This window comes from Felis catus, chromosome B2 (genome assembly GCF_018350175.1).
Source record: "Felis catus isolate Fca126 chromosome B2, F.catus_Fca126_mat1.0, whole genome shotgun sequence".
In the NCBI taxonomy this organism is placed as follows: Eukaryota; Metazoa; Chordata; class Mammalia; order Carnivora; family Felidae; genus Felis; species Felis catus.
The window spans coordinates 151,034,728-151,054,608 of record NC_058372.1 but is presented as its reverse complement, the minus strand read 5'-3'; the positions used below and the strand labels follow the sequence as shown (position 1 = coordinate 151,054,608).

Below are 19,881 nucleotides of genomic sequence, written 5' to 3'. Positions count from 1 at the left end.
AAAAGTTTATTTATTTATTTTGAGAGAGAGAGCAAGTGGGAGAAGGGTCGATCAGAGAGGGAGAGAGAGAGAATCCCAAGCAGGCTCTGCACTGACATTGACAGTGCAGAGCCTGCTATGGGGCTCGAATTCATTAACCAGGAGGTCATGACCTAAGCTGAAATCAAGAATTGGACACTTAACCAACTGGGCCACCCAGGCGCCCCTGCATTTTCTTTCTTTTTCTTGTCTGATTGCTGTGGCTGGGACTTCCAGTGCTCTGTTGGATAAAAGTGGGGAGAACAGGCATCCTTGTCTTGTTCCTTATCTTAGAGGAAAAGCTCTTAGTCTTTCACCTTTGAGTGTATTGTTAGCAGTGGGTTTTTATATATGACCTTTATTATGTCGAGTTTCCCTCTAAACCTTTGTTGAGGGTTTTTATCATGAGTGGATGTCGTAGTTTGTCAAATGCTTTTTCTGCATCTATTGAGATGATCATTTGGTTTTATCCTTTTTTTCCCTTACAAAAGTCTTGTTAGGTTTTTATTATCAAGATGTTGATTTTATTATTTTCTGTCTTTATTCATCCTGAAATAAAGTGAGTCTTATCAAGACCTTGAATTTTCGACAAACTGTGGAGATTGTCGACTGACATTCACTTTTCCATTTAATATATGTCAGGGAGCTCTGGGGTAACAGGAGCCACTGTGAAATGCAGTGTCTGATAGGGGCTTCACTCTATAAGCTTACTTTTTCCTGCCTGCACTCTCTGCCACTTCAATTCTGAGAAGTGAGGACGAAGATCACATGCAGCTTCTTTGTTGCCGTGTCTGTATCTACTGGCCTAGGACTTGGCAAATAGCAGGCCCTCGAGATGTAGTAAGTAGTTCCATGGGTGAACGACTGACTACAATATCTAGCATATTTGCTGTTAGACATTATTCTTCAGAACCTTGTTTATAAGTAATATACTGCTTAAAGTGTTCTAGTCCTAGATTATCCTACTTAGGCCTGGTTGTGCTTTGGAAGTTGTTGTCTCTGAATGTATGCAAATATATCAAAGTGGATAAATTCTGAGTCAGGGGACAAGCACTGGGGTTGTGAATGTAAAATCTTAAAATATGGCTACAGATTCTTTGATGCTGCTTTTATTGTGAGGCGAGTGTGTGTCCTCCCCTCTTGAATCTGGGTATTCTTAGGACTGTTTTGTCGGTTGAGTATGACAGAAAGGCTACCGTATGACTTCCAAGGACAAGTCATAGAAGCCCATGCAGCTTCTACTTGGTGTCCTAGATTGCTCACTCCTGGACCCTGAGCCACCCCATAAGAAGCCCTACTGTGTTGAGGCCACCATGGTGGAGAGGTCATGCAGGGACTCCTGGAGCAGTCCCAGGTAAGCCCAGTAGGTGACAGTCATGAGTACAACACAGAGCAGAAAAGTTACCCAGCCGGACCTGCCAGTAACTGACCCACACATGGTGAAATATAAGAAAATGGTTATTATTTTAAACAACTAAGCTTTGGGATAGCTTGTAAGCACTAGTAAATAATTGTTACATCTTTTTGTCATTTTTAAAAATGTTTATTTATTTTGAGAGAGAAGAGAGCAGAGTGGGGGAAGGGCAGAGAGAGAGGGAGACAGAGACTCCCAAGCAGGCTCCATGCTGTCAGCGCACAGCCCAACGCAGGGCTTGAACCTATGAACCGCAAGATCATGACCTGAGCCGAAACCAAGAGTTGGTCACTTAACCGACTGAGTCACCCAGGTGTCCTGTAATTTTTCATGTTTTTATTTTATGAAGTATATTTTCTTAATCTACCTCCATTTCTTGTAGAGTCAGTAGTGATTTCACCCACACTTTGGCATCACTGTTTCTTGGTTTTTACATCATCTCTTTTCTGTCTCTTTATAGATTTTGCCTTAAAAGGAAGAGACTGTATCGGGCCTACCAGACAGGCACTATTTTTTCATATTCTTTCTTGAAACACTTAACATGACCTTCTATTAAGGTGGCTGAAGCCATTATCTCTAATATCTAAAGAAGCAAAATTAGACAAATGGTTTTATTCCAGTGTTGAAACGCTCATGTTGGCAGCCTTGAAAGAAGCTTCAGATAACATCATTAAAACATAACTTGCATGTAGTCTAGAAAGCCAGTGTGATTGCATGATAGTCTCTTACTGGCTGTTATTAAACGTTTCCTTGCTTTATTAATTTTAGCTCCCTCTAGAATAAAGTCGCTAAATGGAAGAACATAATGTGATGTTACTTTTGGGCTCTGTGATTATACTTCATTTTGTAGACTTGATTTCAAATTTTAATTTAATTTTTTGGTCATTTTGGTATCAAATTATGGGTGTGTTTTGAAATGTTTGACTTTTTGACTTTCTGCCCTTCATGCGTTAAAATAACCTGGACAGTATAGTTAAGGAAAAAGAAAGCTGTCACTACAGTGCAGACTAGTCACTTCCAACCGCAGGTGGGGTGGGAGCCCCTCAGATGAAGCCGGTGAGTCCCGCCCTCGCCCTGAGGTCTCCTGGGACTGGATCTGCAGTTCGAGCCCGGGGTTATTTCTGCTCAGATGTGTGTGGGAGCACAGCTGTCACTCCTGGGTGACTTCGGACAGCATGGCACGTGTGTACAATTGTCATTTGGGCGCCGGTTGTCGTCAGAGGTTACTTGACTGCGGGGTAAGTTCTGCGTGAGTGTTGTTTGGCCTTGTAATTTTAGGTTGGATTCACTGGCGCAGAGTGTCAAGCTGAGTCTACGATCGTTCCGGGTTTAGTGCAAATGGTGGAAGGCAGTTCTCACCTGGAAAACTTGAGTGTCCACCTTGACCTGCGCAGTTGTGGTAAAACTTCATCGTGGCCGCACGGTCAGCTTCAGACAAAGCCTCACAGACCTCTTCCGCCTCCTGGTGCCTGCTGAGAGCACAGTAGGTGACCCTGAGCTTACAAAATCTTTTTTTTTTAATGTTTATTTGTTTTTGAGAGAGAGAGAGGAGAGAAAGAGCACGAGCAGGGGAGGGGCAGAGAGAGAGGGAGACACAGAATCGGAAGCAGCTCCAGGCTCCCAGCTGTCAGCACAGAGCTGGATGTGGGGCCTGTACCCATGTACTGTGAGATCATAACCTGAGCCAAAGTCAAACGCTTAACCAGCGGAGCCACCCAGGTGCCCGTAGGTAACCCTAAGCTTTAAACACGTCACAGCTTCGCAAGAGCTGTAAATGGCACACCTCAGCCTTCTCCTCCTCTGCCTGTACTTACTTTCACACCGCCAGGTACACCACGTCTTAGAAGATTCCACTTCAGGTTAGGCCAAATCCATGTTTTCTCAGCTTTTCAAATATTTCTGGCTGCAGTTCTGCTCAGGCTGGTCACAGAGACTGTGTCTTCAGTCCCTTTAGACCACTGTACTGACTTCTTTCTTTTTCTTTTTTGAAAGAGCGAGTGAGTGGGGGAGGGACAGAGAGAGAGGGAGGGAGAATCTTAAGCAGGTTCCACACTCAGCACGGAGCCCAGCGTGGGGCTCGATCCCACGACCCTGGGATCGTGACCTGAGCTGAAATCAAGAGTCGGAGACTCCACTGGCTGAGCCCCCCAGGCGCTCCCAGACTCCTGACGTCTTAAATCAGCAACACTGAGCAATGTTCTCAGTGACGTTTATTGACGCATGAACGCTCAAGGAAACGCTCTCGAGATAACTTGCCTTGTTTCTAACGAACAGTGGAGGTTGCTGTCATTGCCCTCAATCCCGAACGCGTCTCCCAGTGGGAAAGCTGCCAGGGCCACCTACCCGTCTCAGACGAGCCACCTGGGAGTCCGTTTCTCTGGCTGCTGCAGTGAACTGTGGTTCAACCAGGTCACGGTTTGTCAGTGGCTTTCCTTATTTGGCTAACAAATGAAATCACTTATAAATCACTTATAAAATCACTTTGCAGCCTGGCTGTTGTTTTTAAAAGAAATCATGCCGTGTTCAGACATTCTGTTTTAAAGTTCTTGCTCTTCCGACCAAGCCGTCTGTGAGTCGCGACGGAGGCTCCGTCTGGTGTGTGCGTGGTTGTGGCGTCCTTCAGGCTCGGCCGTGTGTCGGCGTAATCCACACACCGTGCACCGCAGAGCACCTATCAGAGGCCACTTTTCTCCCACTTCGATGTGATGTATGCTCTGGAAACAAATGTCACGGCGCCGCAGTGCGTGGGGCGCTTGTGACGCTGCCCTCTTGTGACTGCGGTGCCCTGAGCACCGGCATGAAGCTACCAGAGGCCACATCTGGTCCCCGTCACGGCCAGCAGCCGGTGACCACACTCAGCAGGTGGGTGTGACTGTGCCAGTGTGCCTTTGTTCATGGACGTGGGAACTTGAACTTCATACCGTGTTCATGTGTCACAAACTCTTCCTGAACAGGTTTTCAACCGTTTAGACACGTAGAAGCCGTTCTTAGCTCACTGGACGTAGAGAAGCAGGCAGTGAGCCGGTCTGTGCTGACTCGTGGAGGAGAGTCACAGGGAAGGTGGATGGGGTTTGCTCGCCACAGAGGGGAGGGTACAGTTGGGGGAGGCTGGGCGGGCTTAGGGTGGAGCACGCGCCCCCACCCCCGGCAGCTTGCACGATGACCCCGTCCACGCCCCGAGCTGCCCTGCTGTCCCCCAAACGCACCTACACACCTTCAGCCTCCTTGCTCCTCCCCTTCTATCTCGTAACAACTCCGGTCACAGAAGGACAGGAAGGGAAAAAATGCTGCTTTGCGAAGTCACATGTCTGCTTTTGTGCTCGTCTTAATCCTAACCGAGTCTGCTGTGGAAAAAAGGTCAGAGACCCAAAGTACGATTTGGAAAATCAAATCTAAAGCAGAAAGCATAGTGTTTCAGAACTAAAACAGTTTTAAGTTTTTACAAACCCTAAATTGTTTAAAGTAGTGTTCAGTCAGTTGTTCTTGTCTATCGTCAGGACATCTGCGGTGTCGTTTGAAATCGCTCTGATCTGTACGGAGATGCACTGAATTCAGGGTTAAGACAGGAAGATATTTTAAAGTCCATGTGCCTCAGTCAGTAATAAAGACACACACTTTCAGTTTAGCAAAGTCACGGGTGGACTGCTGATCAGACCTGATGAACAATACGGAAATGGTGCGGGGGCCGCCCGCGCGTGGTGTGGTCTGCGTGGCCCGGCTTGCGTGGCGCACGACACGACACCTGCTCTGTGCTATTCACCTTCGTCCCGCGAAACCTGTTAACACAGGCGGTGGGGGTTTGGTGCAGAAGCACCGGTTTCGAAGCTGGTGACGGTAGCCATGCAGCTGACGCGTGACAACTGCATCCTGCCTGTTCTGTCTGTAACGGCTGTAGTTCTGCCCCATTACTGTGCTTCTGTAAATTTACCGGATTCTCCTGCTTCTTCCATTCTTGGAATCACTGCATTTCCCTCGTCATTCAGCCGGACTTGTTCTTCAACTTGGCACAACGTGTTGCTTTCTTTGGACTTCCAGATAGTGTCGCGGGAGAGGCAGGATTTAGATTATAAACCCAGACACTCGGGAGAGTTCTTCACCAGGGTCGGCTCCACCAGGACGCTTGATTTGTTTGGATCGCTTCGAGTTCTGTTAGCAAACGGATTAGAACTAATGGTTGCTCAGTACTTGTTACGTGAAGCAGAGTATTAACGGCAGACGAGTCTTACATGTGTCCTGATTACCGTCTCCCTGGAACCCTCAGATGACTGCGATGTGTGCCATCTGCCTTCAGAGGGAAGACACGACTGAAATGGAGAGTGGGGAGAAATTGGTGCTTGGAATCCCTCCAGCTGGAGCTTGTACAGTTGCAGCCGTCCAGTTCTTAGACGAAATGCTGCACGTTTGCAGAGAAATCCCAATTCCACTGGAAACAGGAAAAGGTTGCAGAAATTCAGATGTGCCCTGTAGAGGTCGTTTTTGGAAGTTTGTGAGTTTACCAGCTTGGAAGATGTTAGCAGATAGGTTCTGATAAGCACAGCAGCTCACGGGGTGTTTGGAAGCGGTGTGGAAAAGTGGAGTGCTCCTGAGTGCGCCCCCTCGACCAGCAGCATCAGCGTCACTTGGGAGCTTGTTAGAGATGCAGGTTCTCGGGCCCCCCACCCTGTCCTACTGTCTAGAGAAGTCTGGGGGGCAAGGCACAGCGACCCACGCATGTGTATTTGTTTAAGTAGGCTTCATGCCTAGCACGGAGCCCCGTGTGGGGCTTGAACTCCCAGCTCTGAGATCGAGACCTGGGCTGAGGTCAAGAGACGGACGCTTAACCAACTGAGTCACCCAGGTGCCCCCGCCGGCAGTCCGTATTTCAATCAGTCTTCCAGAGGATTCTGATCACAAGAAAATCTGAGGACCTCTGGCAAAATGGTTAAGGGAGTTGGAAGCCTCTCCCACGTCAGTGTCCTTTGAAACTCCGGGGAGCCTTTAAGACACAGGCTCCAACTGGGTCAGTCGGGTGGTCCAGAAACTGCATTTCCGATAAACACACAAGTGCCGGGGCTGCACCCGGGTTAACGACTCAACCCACCTGCGAACAGAAAGGGTCACCGCTGCACCTGTACCAACGGGGAGACTGGGGGGCGTGCCCTCCTGTGGGAGAGCTCGACGGACACAGGCTCCTACCGTCATTTTTGCGGAGGGTCGAGACTGGTGGTTTAGCACGGGTGGGAACGGGCGAGGCAGGAGACACTCACGACGGCAGCTTTTCCTGTCTGTCTCTGTCTCTCTCCCTGAATTGATGTCGGCGCTGCTGATGAGCAGGTGATTTTTAACTGGCTGCACTTACAGAGCCTCAGGAATACTCTACAGGGACTTAACCGGTGATAGTAGGCTGGTCCACGTTTGCACGGTCTGCGGGGGCAGGCTGCTGTCGTGTGGAATGCCGTGTGACGCTTAGGAATCCACAGGCGGAATGATGACCATGTGAGGCTGTGGTCCGTGGCGGGTCTCGCGAATGGGTCTTTGGCAGATCACACAGGAAGATGAGGTTTCACTTCTTCCGTAGAAACAGCTCTGCTGCCTGCAGTGATTGATTTTCGTCAAAGCCCTCAAATAACGCAGCCCGTGTGACCAGACCGTGTCATTTCAGAAAGAGGGCTGCTGTGTTTCCCAACATTATCATGGGTGTTCTGCTCCACGGCAGAGTTTAAGAGTCTTGTGGTAAACAGGTGAATTCCGTTATTTAGATTTCTACCGTTAACGTTGTACCGCCCCTGCTTTACCACATGACTGTCCGCCCGCCCACCCCGGTCCCCTCGGTAAGCCGTCTGATTTCAGATGCATTTCACCTCAGGACACTTCCCCTAAAACCTCCGCAGTTAGCATACTTTTAACCTGGTACCACTTGGTGGCCCAGAATTTGGTGGCCCAGAATTTTGTCCCCACTGTTAGCAAACCTTCCTTTTAGTGCAGAGGAGCTCGGTGCTGTGCCAGGGACAGAATTAACAATAGGCTGTTTGGTCTTTAATATGGTGGATTTTTGGCTGCAGTCTCGTGCAGGTGCCCAGCTAGATCGACAGAGGTGTAGACGAACGGGGAAAAGGTGTGTCAGTGACCACACTTTGATTGAAAATTAGTTCTCCCACTTCATGTGGCTGTGGGAATGCGGGCAGGCCCAGGAAGTCACAGCACAGATGGAAAATGTGACAAGCCACATGCACTGAAAAGTCCCCCAGACATGCAGCTAACACAGGTATGCTCGCGTAGTGTTTTCCAGTCCCTTCCAAAGAAGGGAGCCTGTGATGAAGGAGTAGATGACAGGCTGTGACGTCTGGGGACGCTCTTGGAAGCCAGAAGGTGTCCTGTTCCCTGGCCTCGCAGAAACGTTTATGCAGGGCACGGGTGCGGGGCCTTCTGGTGACCTGGGTGTCAGCACACGTAAACGGCGGTAACTCTGGGCCCTTGGAAGGTCCCGGCAGGGACCTCCGCTCCCGCAGCACCAGGTGGCTGTGACCCCGCGGTTGCCAAGCCCACACCCTTGCCGAATTGCGGGAGCAGGCGCTGTGCCTGTCCCACACCCGTGCCTCCTCTGGCGGATTCGAGGCCGGAGCCTTGCTGTCCCAGGATGCGAGCTGCAGGGGTGCGGCCCGGTGTCTGTGAAGGCACAGCACCTGGCATGGCCTCGGGCCGGGGGCCTTGACTGGATGGAGCAGTGGGGGGACTTTCCTCCGCACTCGCCCACGAGGAGGACCTCAGCAAGCGAGGGGGGTCCTGTCCCCAGCTGCCCGCCTCTGCCCTCCAGCCTTCTGGTGCGGGGACGGCAGGGCGTAGCTCATTTCGCTCGGAGGAGAGAGGCTTCCGTGGGAGTCGTGGACAATGAGAGGCATGGGGGGGCTGCCCCCCGGGCCTTGGTGGGGTTTTCTCCTCCACCCCCAGCTCGCGAGGGCCACCCCCAGAGGACCCGCCGTTCGTCCAAAGAGGCTGCCTGGCAGGAGTGTGCTGACGAGTGGGGCTGCTGTGACCCCAGGTCAGACGAGGCCGGCCCCGGTGGCCCTGAGGCGGGAGCTCAAGCCGGGACGTGGCGTCCCCGTGGCCGCGCTGGGCGGGACCCACCTGCAGCAGCATGCACTCCTCGGGTGCCGTCCTGCCGAGCACACACCGCGCACCACAGTTTGCCGAGAACTGCGTATGACACGCAGGCCACGTGGGGATTACAGGAAACAAAACTCCCCGTTTTCCAGGTCTGGCAGGGGTGGTGTCCGCTTCCCCCACGGATGCGACGCTGCTCTTGGCTTAGAGTTTTGCGCTGAGGAGAACTCCAGCCTCCTCCCCGACAGAGGCCCCGTCTGTCGGGCAGGGAGCCGGGGCTCGCGGGGGACGGGGCCTGGGGACCGAACGGGGCCAGTGCGCGTGCTGGGACCGGAGCCTCTGGGGTCGTGCAGCTGCCTGCGGTCGGGGCCGTGTCCCCTGAGCCCCCGGGATCAAAGCAGCCTTGTGAGCCGGGCTCCAGCATCTCCGGGGGAACAGGGGGCCTGACCGGGCTGGCGTCTTCCTCGGGCACCCCGGCCCCAAAAGCTCAGTGCTCACGGCTTTCTCAGACGTGTCCTTGTCTCATTGCGGTTTCCTGATCCTGCGGGAACGGGCTGTCATAGGTGGGGAGTGTCATGGCCTGGGTGTGGTGTGTGTTACACAGGAGTCCACGATCCAACAGCCGTCTTTGGATTTCTTCCTGGACATCATTCCAAGACGTTTCTGGCATATCCACCCCATTCAGCACAGGCCACCATCGGGCACCCGGGAAGCAGCTGGGACCACGTGTGGCTGACTCTGCCCTGGGCGCCTTCTCCCACTCCTGCCTGGGCCCCCACGCTGCGCCCTACGGGCTCCCTGCCTTGTGCCGACGCGGACTGGCTCCCTTCCCCGGCCCCTGGTGCGTACTGAAACTTGGCTCCAGGTGTCACGGTAAAGGGACACGCTGGGCAGACCATGCAGGGGGTGTCGTCATGGTGTCTCTGAGGGCTGCATGGAGGAAGGGGCACACTGCCCCTCACCATGAGGCTTAGTGGGATTCGAGTGTAAGTTACTCGGCAACCCAAGGTGTTCACGTTCCCATGTGACTTGCACGTGTGTGTGTGTGTGTGTGTGTGTGTGTGTGTGTGTGTGTGTAGCACTCAGGCATATGCAGTATTATCACACGTGTATCCACAGCATAGTCAAGATCCAGAACATTCCGTCACCACGAGGATCCCTCCTGAGTCCGTTTTGTATCCACACCCATCCCCCCACCCGTTCCCTTACTCCTGGAAGCCGGCAATCTCTTCTTTCTACCATATTGTCAAGAATGTTACTCTGTGACCTTTCACGATCGGCCGCTTCCCGTGGGACAGTCCTCTGAAGGGTCGCTGTGTTACCCCTGGCAGGACGTGGGCGGGCCCCAGCCTGGAGCTGTTACAGGTGCCATGGGGCTCCAGGGCACACGGATTCCCATTTCTCCGGGAACAGTGCCCCCGCAGCAGCTGCTGGGCACTGCGGGCTACGTGCGTGCCCACGAGGAGCTGCCAGCCTGTTTCCCAGGATGCGTCACTTGGTGTTCCCGCCAGCCAGGGATGAGCGACCTCTGTCCTTCACCATTGGCTGCTGGGGCTGCCTTTGCTGCACGGAACGGGCTGCCAGGCGCATTCATGTACCTCCGTTTCAGGGTCTGTACTGTCCCCGCGGGCCGTGTGCCGGCTGTGTGCCCCACCGCGGCGTCCTGGGTACCGTGTGTGGGGGGCCTTCTGCCCACGGCGTTTCTCCGTCCCTCGGTGTTTCAACTATCCGGCTATTCTGTGGACTTGTCTGTCAAGTTTCTTCCAAAAACGCTGAAGATCGGAGCATTGTCAGAATTGTATTCAACTTGCAATGTTTTTCTATCACTTTTCATTTCACTATTTATACCATTACATCGTTTGTAGTTCTTACCACAGTCATGATTTGTAGAGCGAGCGAGCATCTAATGTTTGTACAACTTCTGCCTCCACGTGATGCACAGCGTGAATACTTACAGGCACAGAGCGCTGTGTCACTGGAGCGTTTTAATAAACGCTCCTGTGCCTGTTTCAGGGTGCACGGATACCCGAGCTTCGGTACCCAGAGGGAAACTGGTCTCCGGTCAACAGGCCGCCAGATGCCGGGAGTCCCCTAGCTGCCGGCTCTCCAGGTTTGCGCTGGGCAAACTGCCTGGCCTGAATCCGGGAGCCCCGCGAGCGGCCACTGCACCACCAGGCACCCCTTTCTGCTCAGAGAGGTGTCTCCGTGGAGGGAACACCTGTGTTGCAGCAGATAGAAGGATCCAGGGAATAGGGCGCCTGGGTGGCTCGGTCCGTTGAACATCTGACTCTTGATTTCAGCTCAGGTCGTGGTCCCACAGTTCAGGGGTTCGAGCCCTGCGTTGGGCTCTGCACTGACAGTGGGGAGCCTGCTTGCGATTCTCTCTCTCCCTCTCTCTTCCCCTCCCCTGCTCATTCTCTCTCTCTCTCTCTCTCTCAAAAAACTCAAATGGAAAAAAGATTATAAGAAAAAAAGGATCCCGGGAAGCACATGTTTGATGATTTATGTGCGTGTCATCAGTTTGGCTTACTCTCCAGGCTGGAATTTTAGTCCCTGTGACTAAACCCTGTCATTCTTCACTTTATTACAACTGACATTTCCTGAGAACTCACACTTGATGGCACTTTTGCACACTCTCCCGGTTAACTCCGTGACGGCACAACGGGAAAGGCACTATTTTCACCGTCCGTCAAGAGGGGAGCCTGAGATCCCTGAAGGTGAAATGTCTTGCCCAAGATACCGCATGGAGCCACGACTCAGCTACAGCTCAGTTTTCTGTTTCACATTCCAAGTACGATACGGCAAGTCCCTGGTGGCAACATGCCTCGCCGTGTGGACTAACCTAGTGCCGGTCCTCTCCGGGCGCGATTTGGGACGCGTAGTGAGAATAAAATTTAGCAGATCATTTCTGTATTTGGATTAGCGGATTAAAAATGAAAAAGAAAAGTAAGTGCCACGGTTCCTTTCCCCATTTATACAATACACAAGAAAGGTTGGCACGTTTATTTGCACCTAAGGGTAACTAACAGTTGAAAGTAGCGGGATCCCAGGAGGTGAGAGCCTCTCCCCTGCAGCTCGCTATCGCTATCGCTGGAGGGTGTTTGTTTCAGGAGGGAACTTCCTCTTCTGTATCAAGTGGGGAAAGACTGAGCCATCTTTCCCTACTTTAGCAGCATTGCTGTATGTGCTCATTATTTCTCAAAAACTCTGCGGGGCTCACATACGTAGACGTACACACATCATGTATGACATACTACATATAGTATTTTAAAAACCATATGAAACGTATGGCCTTTGGGTTAACAGCCTAATATATGAAAAAATGTCACTGTAATAGTATCTCTTCTCTGTGTGCAGAAAAATGTAGGATTTTAGCATACTACAACCAGCAATATTGTTAGCTGTGTGGTACCTTTGAGAGAATTTATTTTTTTATTAAAAATTTTTTTAATGCGGTGCGCCTGGGTATTTCAGTTGGTTGAGCGTCCGACTTCGGCTCAGGTCATGATGTCACAGCTCGTGGGTTCGGGCCCCGCGTCGGGCTCTGTGCTGACAGCTCAGAGCCTGGAGCCTGCTTTGGCTTCTGTGTCTCCCTCTTTCTGCCCCTCCCCTGCTCGTGCTCTGTCTCTTAAAAGTAAACATTAAAACAATTTTTTTTAATTTAACATTTATTTATTTATGAGAGATAGAGACAGAGCACGAGCAGGGGAGGGGCAGAAAGAGAGGGAGACACAGAAGCCAAAGCAGGCTGCAGGCTCTGAGCTGTCAGCACAGAGCCCGACACGGGGCTCAAGCTCACAGACCATGAGATCATGACCTGAGCCGAAGTTGGACGCTCAACCGACTGAACCACCCAGGCGCCCCTCTTTAGGATATTTGAGTAATATTGGTCTTTAGTTTGATTACCTACTGTTGTACAACAAGTCAAAGGCAGGAGGCAAAGAGGTTACTTGGTGACGTAGGACACGGTAAGCGGTGGTTTGCAGGAAAACGGTTTGCGGGGGGAGAGTCCTGTGAGGGACCGCAGGACACGGGCTTCTGGAGCCTTCTCTCCCTTTGCCGTGGCTGGCGGTCCGTTCTCTGTGCCTGCGCCGCTAGCCTGTGCGTGCCCTCCTTCACCCCGCGGACTTGGCTGGAGAGGGCGGGTGTCGTCAGTGGTTTCAGACACAGCCCGCGTCTCGTTGGTCCTCGCTGGAGTTTCTCTCCCACGTCAGCTCTTGCTCTCATCCTGTTTCTTGGAGCCACACCCACTTCTCCGGCTTGTTGCCCTGACTGTGTGACCTATTTGTTTTCAGGCTTCTGTTTTCTCTTCATATTTACATTTACAGCTAAAACTTCCTCTCAGAGTACCCACTTAGTTTCAGCCCACGGGTTTGACACGAAGCACTTTGGTTTTAATTTAACTCTTTGAGATTTCCATTATGGTTTCCTTTTTACTCAGCCTTTCCCCCCCAAAAACACGTGACTTCTAATCAATTATTTCCAAAGATTATTTTGCCTACGATCCGGGCCCCGGGGCTAGTGACCTACTTCCTGGCTAATTTTCATGAAATTTCCCGTGTGTCTGAAAGATACATAATTGTAGCTTTGTTGTTACAGGATTCTTCTACTTAATATCTGTTCTATCTCAGCTGTTGGGTCAAACTTGTCCATGTTGTTTATGACCTCACTATTGTATTTCTGCTTTGATCTGTACATTTATAATCGAGATGAGGGAAAGTCTGCCCCCGATTCATGCTTTCGTCCATTTTCCTCCTAATGCTTCTTGCTCTAGGCATCTCGATACCATGTGATAGGAACTTTGTGTTTGTTGATCGCCCGGGATTTGGTTTGTGCTATTTTGCATTTATATTCTTTCCTACTTACGGTTTTGGAGTTAATTTTCTTCTGTCTTATGTTACTAACAGTGCCAAGCCTACTTTACTTAACATTTACGTGGTCCACCTTTCCCCAACTATTTACTTTCAGTCTTTCCAGCTGAATTTCATAATTCATTGTATAGTTTGCTGTCTTTCAACTGGAAAATCTAGCGCATTTACCATTTTTGACTCCTGATATATTTAGACTTACTTTTACAAGTGAATTTTGCTGGTTACTGTCCTCGTACTTTGATTCTTTGATTCAACCTCTGCAAGGTTGACTTTTAGCATTTTTACCGGTGTTGGCTGCAAACTAAAGATTATACTTCTATTTTATTTTAACTATTACTCTTAGTATCGTTACTTCTATACTTAGCTATAAAATTTAATTTTAAAAAATCTGAAGTTGGGGCGCCTGGGTGGCGCAGTCGGTTAAGCGTCCGACTTCAGCCAGGTCACGATCTCGCGGTCCGTGAGTTCGAGCCCCGCGTCGGGCTCTGCGCTGATGGCTCAGAGCCTGGAGCCTGTTTCCGATTCTGTGTCTCCCTCTCTCTCTGCCCCTCCCCCGTTCATGCTCTGTCTCTCTCTGTCCCAAAAATAAATAAACGTTGAAAAAAAAAAAAAAATCTGAAGTTAATTCTGTATCTGTTTCTTTCTGGACAAGAATAAGACCTTAACAGGCGTATGTAGCGCGGGAAGCATTGTTGTCCACAGCTTGTTGTGATTGTTGGAGGTCTGGGTCAATTTCTGTGTCACTGTGTTTCTCTTGGTTTCCGGTAGGTTCTTTCCTCTCGCCAAAATATATTTTTTCCTGGTATCTTTTTCCATTAAGGTATTGAAAGTAAGTGATAACATCTCTTGGTCTTTGTATATCTGAAAATATCTCCTCTTGCCCTCACACCTAAATGAGATTTAGCTTCGAATAAATGTCTAGACTGACATGTTATTAATACTCTGAAAATATTATTTTATTGCCTTCTGATACCTAACATTGCTGATGAGAAATTTGGTATCTGTTTCCTCTTCAAACATCGTTTCTCCAGAATTGCTTTTATTATTGTGTGTCGGATTCTATTCAATGTATTTTTTAAACTCTCAAAGTATCAATCATGGATCTTAACTGATCTTTCACATTTTTATTTTATTTTATTTTATTTTATTTTATTTTATTTTATTTATTTATTTTTTTTTAATTTATTTTTGGGACAGAGAGAGACAGAGCATGAACGGGGGAGGGGCAGAGAGAGAGGGAGACACAGAATCAGAAACAGGCTCCAGGCTCTGAGCCATCAGCCCAGAGCCTGACGCGGGGCTCGAACTCACGGACCGCGAGATCGTGACCTGGCTGAAGTCGGACGCTTAACCGACTGCGCCACCCAGGCGCCCCGATCTTTCACATTTTTAAACCAGTTTATCTCTCAGCGGAATTTTCTGTTTCTGTGAACCAGGCTTCCTTCAAGCGATTTTTATCCGAGCTGACATTGTTCTGCCATTTTTACAATTCCCAGTATGTCCTTTCACATTTACTGCAATTTGTAAAATAATTTCTTATTTTTTTGTGGTTGTCCATTCGTCTCCTGGGGACTATAAACATAATTATTTTACATTATTTCTCGGGCCCTGTTATTTGGTCTACCTTCTTCACATTCAATGTAAATATGCGTTTTACAGTTTTAATTTACAGATTTATTTTTAGTGGAGAAAAATGTCCAGCTTTCTCTTTCTCCACTTCCCTCTCCCCGGACTTGGATTTTGCTACTGCTTCTTTCCAGATTCGCTGGGGCCTCAGCGCAGGTCCCGGGAGCAGCGTCTCTCTCCTGCCTGTGATGGAAGGAAGGAGTGGTTCCTGTGACCCCAGGTCCCAGGGCAGCCGCCGTTCAGATGCGGGGCCTGTGGGGGGCGCTCTCGTCCTGCCGCGAGCCAGGAGGCCCAAGGCAGAGCCTGAGCTTCTGTCTCATTTCTGCTCACGGAGAAATGGTCTTGTTTTGAGCCTGGCTAGGCCAGTTTTTTTTTTTTCCTCTTGTTATATTTTATATATAATTTCTATATGCTTGAAGTAAAGGGGATGCCTTGAAGCATGAATTAAAAACTTGATCTTAACTAGAAGTTGCATTTTGGAAACTGAATAATGTAACTGTAAAGGGGTTAGGAATTTCGATTTCACATTTCGAGTATAGTTCGTAAACTTGAAACATAATTTTAAAGTCACCCCACTTTCCACCCTACCCCGCAATAGGCACCCGCTAGAGTCATTGCCGTGAATTTCATTTCACTTAGTCTAAGAAAGCCTGTTAAAAAGTTTTGGTGCCTTCCCTTTCTGGAAATGATCGGGTTCTCCCATCGGTCAGCCCCGCCTCAGGTGTGGCCACTTGCCGACTGCTCACTTCCCAGGAGGCTCTGAAGTTTTCTTATCCTGCCCAGTGATCTTCTTCTCCTTTTACAGAAATCCTTGGGTCCTGTAGCAGCGGGAAGATTTTCTACTTGATACAGTACGTGTGATTATCTCTGCACAATATTTTCTGTGCAGTGCTGACCTGTGTGTGCACGCACCTGGGCGGTGACAGGTGGGTAGTTTAAAACAGCCCATAACGTGCATCCGCTGTTTGGCGGGTCAGGTCCTAAACTTGAGCCTGCCATCGGCTCAGATGGGGTTTCTGGGGGTTCAGGGTCACCACGCTTCCTTGTCTGGAGAGTTCCGGTCACGACAGCACTGCTCAGTTCTTCGCAAGTGCAGGAGAGCAGAGATGCTGTGCTGCTCATGTGTGCAGTCATTCGAGGCTCACACAGGCCATCCAGACTGGAGCTGAGAATGCCAAGGAAACCCCCCACCAGCCTCTTGTCTGGTTTTCCGCCTGCGTCCCTGAGGCATACAAGGCATCGCTTCGCATGCAGAGAGCAGGCAGGGGGAGGGAAGTTGGCCAGCGGTGGCCTCCTTCTGTGGTAGGTGAGGACTGACCAGCAAAGTGTCACCTTCTGGCCCAGGGACAGACTTTACCAGGTTGGCAGATTGTTTCCTTCCAAACACAGAAGCGGGCGTCCTGGGAGTCCGGACGGCACCCCAGGTCCCCACGACCCGACCCTTGGAGCGGTTATTTGAGAGAGAATCTGCGTGGTTAGGAGTGGAGCTCATCTTGCAGGGTCCCCAGGCTTCCCGGAGGCAAAGCCCCGCGTTCTGTAAGCCTCACCTGGGGCCTGTCTGCGCGGAGAGTGGCCAGGTCCGGGGCTGGCCACAGTGCCAGCTCCCCCTGCTTCCACGGGAGCCCCAGAACAGGGCTTCAATCCATTCTAGTCAGAACACGGGAGTCTCCGCGTCAGGAACGACACAATTGCTTCGATTCCGTTCTTGCCAGGACACCCGGGCGTCGGCCGTCGGGTGAGGCACTAAATCTGCCGGGTCCGTCTGCAGTTCACGCCCCGCGCCTCTGCCCTCAGCGTGTCCTGAAAGCGGTGCGGTTGGGCTGTTCCAGGATTAACACCTCCTTGGGCTACTGGTTCCCACGGACTCACCTGGGAGGCCCAGCCAGGACGGAGCTGTGTGTTCGGTCAGCTCTGACCCGGGCCCGCCTCCCCGCCTGCACACGGGGGCAGAAACACCGCAAGGTAGAATTACTTGGATAAGTCCAAGGAGAGGCCGGAAGGCTACGCAAAACCCTGCGACATGCCGGACCTCGGCGAGTTTCAACAAAGTGGAGATGTTTATCCTGGATTAGAGACGTTTGAGAAGTAAGGAAATTATGGAACTCGAGTGTTTGGACAGCTCCGTCTCGGCTGCACAGTGGGCCTGTCTGCCCATCCCGGAAACTCTGAGTTATCGATCAGGAGGGTCTGCCTGGCTGCCAGCGGCCGGTCCTTCACGGAGCCTGAGGTGTCGCGACGGCGGGCTCGGGCCGAGGCGCCGTGTTCCCATCAGAGAGGCCGGGCAAGAACTGAGGCGGCGTGTGACGCGGCGTTTTCTCTTCTGAAATCCGTCAGATGGATGAAGTGGGGCAACGGGCTGTGTTCTCCAGTGGTTTCTGCCCCGAAGGCTCATGGAACTCACACTTTCAGATGCCGCCTGGTTTGAGGCTTTTAATCCAAAGTAAATCTTTGCGCTTACTGCCTCTGTCAAGGCCGATACCTGCGTGAGGTACGGTCCCGGTTTCCACGCGGAGGACGTGCCGCGTGTTCGGCAAAGGACTTCAACACGGGGCCTGCCGTGAGCAGGACGTCGGTGCCCACCCACGTCTGCTCCTTTCGGCTCTGTGACTTTTCACGCACCAGATTAGCAACGTAAAAGACAGACACTAGATTTTCCTCTAAGATTGCCTTCACCTCTGAAAGCGTATGGCTCACCTGGAAGCGGGTACGGGGACTATAGGAAGGGTTTAGTCAGGGGGTGCGGCCAGCGACATGGGCGTGAAAATGCTTCATACCCGGGGTCTTCAAGTGTCACGACATTAGTCTTCCTTAGGCTTCAGGACCAGATCGCGCTGCGAACAATGAGCTCAGGGAGGGAAATCAAGGGCGGATGGAAAGTGACTCCATATCGACCGCGTGGCTTGTACGCGATGCGTCGTTTGCGCCACGAAGTGGCCGTGTTGTTGTATGTGTCACGCGTGTGCGCACGTCAGTCCGTGTGCCGAAGCACGATCGTGTTGTTGTCCCCACTTGGCAGATGGTCAAACCGAGGTGCAGACAGAGCAGATGATTCAGCTGAGGTTACGTGACTAGTAACCGGTCCGCCAGCGTGGGCCTCCGCCTCATCTGCGCTGCGATCACAGCGGGACTGTTGGTCTTACCACTTTGACTTCCTCCTGGCTTCCGAGTCTCGTTTACGAGGTTAAGGGGAAGAGGGGGCTGGAGAGCTCGCCTTTCCATTATTTGCCGACCACCAAACAGACGAAATTCGGAAATGTCCCAGGACGAGGGGGTTAGTCCCGGGTTGAGCGAGATCTACACCAGCACGCTGTGCCGCGCACGTCAAGAAAGGCAGTTTGAGCCGGCCGCGCACCAGTGGTTCCCACGTTGCCGTGGGCTGACCTTGCTGCCTGGTCGCATTCGAGGAAGTTGGGGAAGAATGGCAGTGTGGGTTATCCTCTTCAAATCTCGCTTCAGGAGACACTGGAGAGTCTCATTTCTACATTCCTTCATCTGCTGGAGGATGCTGAACAGTAGTTTCTTTGTGAAGGAATTTCAGACCTTTCCCCCTACCACAGAGATCTCCCCAAGCACACAAAAAGGTAAATCCTGGCACCTTTCACGCATAGAGAAAAACAGTGGCTGTGCCAGAGTCTGGTGTGGCTTTTCCATGCACAAGCACGTGTTCTCAGGGGCGGGAATCCAAGTCTGTCACGAGTAAATGATGAATTCCTCTCTTCATTCCAGTGGCACGTCTGGGTTTTGTCTCCCTCCACGACTGTTCTGTTAGGTGAAGTGTCCGTGAAGATGGACGGTTGTCTCTGGTCATGGGAGTTACGAAAGTGGATTCCCCACAGTCCGTGGTTCCTCTCTTGGCGTTCCTGTGGCGTCCTCGTTGCCTCCGGTGGCAGGGACGGAGACTGGGCCCCTCTCATGGGTGCGCCTCCCTCTGCTCCCCGGGGGCCGGCCAGCCTCCCACCGGGAAGCCCGGAGGAACGGGTCAGACCACAGGCGGGCTTCAGGGCTGATGTCCAGCAGAGCCACGTTTGGTGGCCTCACCTTGCATTTCAACCTGGAGCTCCTCCTCTCTAAGAAGTGCTTCTTTCTCCTCTCCTTCAGCTGTACGTGGAGCTCACGTGCAGAATCTGGAGTTATACGTGGCTCTTCCCATGTTCTCCCCACCGTGGAGGGACGTATGCCGGCTTGTCCTAGAGGAGGGTGGTATTTACACTATAGAAACGATAGCGCTTCCCATGTGCCGGCAGAGTTCTAGACTCGTTCTCAGGCCCTTGAAGTGGACGCTGTGATTATTCCCATCTTAGGATGAAGACACCAAGGCACCTGAGGTTGCACGAGGTGGTGTGAGTGCAGCCTGGCTCAAGCCGTTCTGAGCTCTCTGTCTTCTATTACTGATGGGGAAAGTAAGAAGGTTCCAGAGAGGCTTGAGTTTGGGGAAAAGTGGCTACTTTCAAACCTGTTGTTTAGACAACAAAATCTTGTAGGCAGAGCTGTGTGATCTGCCCCGCCTGCTGCACGCTCGGGAGGTGGTCCTTGGTGAGCAAGAAAAGGTCCCAGTGCTTGGGGAAACGTGGAGAAAAAGGAGTCTAGACATTTGGAAACATGCCTCCGAGTGGAGGAAGTCAGGACACGTGGAGCCTGCGTGAGGTTTGAGGATGACGAGCAAACATGAAGCGATTTAGCAACATGTGTTGTTAGAGCTGGATTTCACTTAGGTGTGCACCAAGCACGAGCGCCCAGGTGTGCACCAAGCACGAGCGCCTAGGTGTTTACCAAGCACGAGCGCCCAGGTGTGCACCAAGCACGAGTACTTAGGTGTTCACCGAGCACGAGCGCCCAGGTGTGCACCGAGCACGAGCGCCCAAGATGTTCACT

The 19,881-nt window shown here is 51.4% G+C and overlaps 1 protein-coding gene across 25 annotated transcripts in view; it reads left to right on the top strand.

Annotated features, from left to right (window-relative positions):
• WDR27 (WD repeat domain 27) overlaps positions 1-19,881 on the top strand; it is a 186,012-nt gene that overhangs the window by 131,692 nt on the left and 34,439 nt on the right. For 4 of the 25 annotated variants that reach the window (XR_002157717.3, XR_006598516.1, XR_006598510.1 and 1 more), the window contains one exon: positions 15,815-15,935. The exons of 20 other annotated variants lie outside the window; for them this stretch is intronic. The gene's annotated coding sequence lies outside the window, so the exon portion shown is untranslated. Of the gene's footprint in view, positions 1-15,814; positions 15,936-19,881 lie in introns of those variants that run through there. One more of the 25 variants, XR_006598515.1, reaches the window with a different exon arrangement.